At 38.5% G+C, this 4,427-nt stretch overlaps 1 long non-coding RNA gene across 1 annotated transcript in view; it reads left to right on the forward strand.

The window, feature by feature from the left end:
• LOC135196858 (uncharacterized) overlaps nucleotides 1-2,764 on the forward strand; it is a 147,795-nt gene extending 145,031 nt beyond the window's left edge. The window contains exon 3 of the long non-coding RNA XR_010310495.1: nucleotides 2,586-2,764. This is a non-coding gene — a long non-coding RNA (uncharacterized LOC135196858). The remainder of the gene's footprint in view (nucleotides 1-2,585) is intronic.
• Nucleotides 2,765-4,427: the final 1,663 nt, after the last annotated feature.

The raw sequence follows: 4,427 nt of genomic DNA on the forward strand, positions 1-4,427 counted from the left end.
CCCCCCCCCCACCCCCCCCCTCTCTCTCTCTCTCTCTCTCTCTCTCTCTCTCTCTCTCTCTGAAAAGATGAAGGGCACCATAACTAATGGGGTTGAAGTCATAATAAGGACAGGTACTGTCTGACGTTAGTGAAAAACTTCTTTTTGTTTTGGAAATGGATAAAACGACGGGTAATAAAAACCAGAGAACTTCCAAACAGCAGCAGGGAGAGGAACTCTTACCTGCTCGAGACTCTGCCTTCCTTTTACCTGCTCCTTAAACTGAAGGGCAAACTTTAGCGGAAAGGGGTTGATTAAACAGAAGAATAATTCTTGTTATGTGAAAAACGCCGGTTCCGTAGACAGACCAAAATAACGCAAAATAACGTTTGAATATCGTGCTGAAATCCTTGACAAAGTAAACAAGTAAAGAATGCGCTGAAGTTTCTTTGGCGCAATCGAATTTTCTGTACATCGTATAAGCAAGGCCGCCAAAAACAGATCTATCTTTCGGTAGTCTCGGTATAATGCTTTATGAGCCGCGGCCGCCCATGAAACTTAACTACTGCCCGTTGGTGGCCTGGCCTATATCGTTGCCAGACGCATGATGATAGCTAACTTCAACCTTAAGTAAAGTAAAATAAAACCTAACAAGTTAGAGGGCTGCAATTAGGTGATGGATAAACATACCAATTTGCAGTCCTCTAGGCTCGGTAGTTTTTAAGATCTGAAGGCGGACAGACAAAGCCGGCACAATAGTTTTCTTTACAGAAAACTGAAACCAAAAGCCAGGCTTTTCCCAAGAAGCGGATACTTTTCAGTTGTCATGTAACACAGACATCATAACTTATGTGTTAATTATAAGTGACTATCAGACGCGACTTGGAAGAGGGATTTTCATTTGCGTAAGAATACATTGTAGATTTAAGAAGGGGATCGTTTTGACTGAGTTCATAGAGAGAGAGAGAGAGAGAGAGAGAGAGAGAGAGTGAGAGAGAGTTCAATGGATTAGGACGTCTCTGAGACTTATTAGTCCATTCGGGGAGACATCGTGTGGCCACTTATCCATAGGTGCAGGTTTTACTGTTCTTTCACAGTGTCCTAATGATTTTGTGTAGCCTTCTTTTGGCGGCAGTTTATTCCACGTGTCACATATCTTGTATGTAAAGACGTTCCCACAATGAGATGTGTTGTATCACTAGAGAGAGAGAGAGAGAGAGAGAGAGAGAGAGAGAGCAAATAACTCAGGAAGTAGCTCTCTAGCAAACTAATATTTGCTTGTGTGTCTCCTGTCACAATTGAATGCGACTCGTCTGAAATGCATGACTTTTTCGCGCAAGAAAGATCCGAGGCAGCTGCACAAACAGCCGGAGGCCAGGGGATGTTGCAATGGGACGAGAAGCTCTGCTTGCATATTCATGCGCCGGAAAGTGAGGCAAATGAACTAAAAATAGACTATACTCTGTTTTTTTTTTCATCTGTCCATCCGCATGTGGTGTTTTTGTATGGTAACACTGCGTCCCGGGCTTTAGATAGTTACATTCAACTTACATTCAACGATTATAATAATATCCTATTTCGAATATTAACGGTGTAATTCGCATACAGTAAATTATTAAAACTTTTCAGTTGCAAATGTACACCCAGATATCGTTTTATTTACCTAAAACTTACAAATAGCGTAACTATCTAAAGCCCGGGACGCAGTGTTACCATACAAAAACACCACAGGCGGATGGACAGATGCAAAAAAACAGAGTATAGACAGAGTTGTATGTCCATCCGGGTAGAGGTTTGCATTTCCTTTCTTCTAGATTATACGTATGAATGTACAAATTTGAATTCATACACCATTGGCAAATGTATGTATATATTAGCAAACATCTGATATCGCATATATGTCTGTATGCATGTATGTAGGTGTAACTGTGATATAAAAATGCCGCATATAAATCGATATGAATATGCCAACAAAGAATGTACAAATATAAAAGATTTCTTTCAGGTATATATGAATTATGAATTACTTAATGAGAAAGGTCTAATAAGAGAACATAAATGGGTAATCTGAGTGTGTACTGACCATGCCTCTAAACATGATAACCAGATAGCACTGAACTAACCCCAAGGAAGGTCTTCCTAGCAGATCCGATTTATTCACTTAATTCTAATATCAGAAACTTTCATGGAAACTAAATACTGTTACTACTTTGTAAGCATTGAGAGAGTTATCAGTTATACTTTCCACTAAATAATACGGTTTATCTAGCTCTCTTGGGAAGAGTTTTAAGATGCTATGTGGATAAGTGTTTCAACAGTCATGACAAAAAATATCGAAAATGCTGCTTGTGTACTTATTTAAAATGCTATTTTTGGGGCTATACTAACGCCTGGGTGATTATAGTAAATCCCGAAAGGATATAATCATATAGGATATTAAGAGTTTTTGTTACTTCTTAATCGAGAAGGGTTATAGGTATATATTTTTTTTCAATTTCTGTTTCGCTTTCGAACTTGACTGCATCCGTAAATATTACTTATATCTATTCCAGCGAATAATGAAGGTAGTTTATCTTTATATAATGAGATTCATTGTGTATCCACAGATGGGTTTGTGGCTGGTAGCAACAGTCTGCAGGTGAAGCCATTCTCGTTCGGACTTGTCATCATCAAGTTCGAGGCCGACCTCTCTTGCCATCGCCTTCTGCAAAAAAAAAAAAAAAAAAAAAAAGCACTGTGAAGAACGAAGAAACTCGACCTGAATTTCGGGACGGCTCGTAGCGCCCATAAGGTTAGAACTTAACGTCTCCATCCTATTTCTGATACATTATTCACATTGTGTATGTGTAGACACCAAATTATTTTAGTTGTCAGAGTTAGGATACATTAGAGGAATTATAAATGCTAGTAAAGATTGAAATATTTTTTGAAAAAAAATTTTTTTTCGTTCAAAGAAAGCATGATCAAATCATCTCTGTCTGGCAGAGGAAAAGCCGAAGTTTTACCGTGAACGCCGTGGGTTCTATCGCGTTTAATTGTTCTATGTTATTGATAACAAATAATTTGTTGCAGTTTATTCGCTATTCAAATGAACGTAGTTATCCAGGCTGAGTGCCTGGTACTTTCGGGTTTCAGAGATTATTTACTCATAAGTCTTTCCATTCAATATTGCCCACGGTTTTATTCTGTGAGGACACCACTCTGCTAACATGTGCGCATCCCGTAAACACCTGCTAGTGAAAATATAAAGATTTATGAGCGTGTAAAAATTAGATTGTAATATGCGATCGTCATGAATAATATCTGCTGTCATATATATCTTCAACTAGAAATTGTATATATATATATATATATATATATATATATATATATATATATATATATATATATATATATATATATATATATATATATATATATATATATAAATATATTATATCACCCATGACCCGTTGCGTCATTTTTGTATTGTCATGTGAAAGTAGCATTTTCGTACCACCGTATATACATCATTGGGGAAGGGGAAGGAGGTTGGTGGGGGGGGGAGAAAGGTAGAGGAGGGAGGGGAGGGGAGGGGGAGAGGAGGAAGAAGAAGGGGAGGGAGATCGAAGTCCCAGAAGCCTCCGGAATTCCCAGAAGTCTTCGGAATTCCCAGAGGAGCTCCGAGATTCCCAGTGTGCATTCATTTACAAACAAGACAGAGTTTTAGTATTGTATATATATATATATATATATATATATATATATATATATACTATATATATATATATATATATATATATGTGTGTGTCTGTGTGTGTGTGTGTGCGGTGTCTGTGTTATATATAATCTAGATTATAGGCAATCAAGGTGAAGGAGTCTTCGTTGTCCCGGGCCTCTATTATTCATTCGCTGCCTATGAAAGTTTTCTCCCAACTCCTCATCTTCAGAAGCGAGAAGCCCCGTGGCAATACATCACGTGGCCTTGGAATCGCAATATCTCTTGGCCTCAGGCTGTTCGTTCAGGAGGGGCCTTTCGTCTGCGGCAGATCCGCCTCTTTTGCCTCACACGACGACACTATTGCAAATTTCAGCTGGAGAGAGAGAGAGAGAGAGAGAGAGAGAGAGGAGAGAGAGAGAGAGAGAGATATCGCAGACGAGCGGCTTTTGGATGTTATTTGCAACGGTTATCTTTGTCTTGTTCAAGTTTCCCATGCTTTCATCTTATGAAATGTCCCTCCTCCTCCTCCTCCTCCTCCTCTCTCTCTCCTCTCTCTCTCTCTCTCTCTCTCTCTCTCTCTCTCCACAGAACAATTATTTATTTGTCTTCCCTTGGTATCATTTATTTCGTTGGTAATTTCACTGTTCAATTGAGTGCATTCCTAAATCCATATGAATATGAAAAATACACACACACACACACACACACACACACATATATATATATATATATATATATATATATATAT

Source organism: Macrobrachium nipponense, chromosome 18 (genome assembly GCF_015104395.2).
Source record: "Macrobrachium nipponense isolate FS-2020 chromosome 18, ASM1510439v2, whole genome shotgun sequence".
NCBI classification, from domain to species: Eukaryota; Metazoa; Arthropoda; class Malacostraca; order Decapoda; family Palaemonidae; genus Macrobrachium; species Macrobrachium nipponense.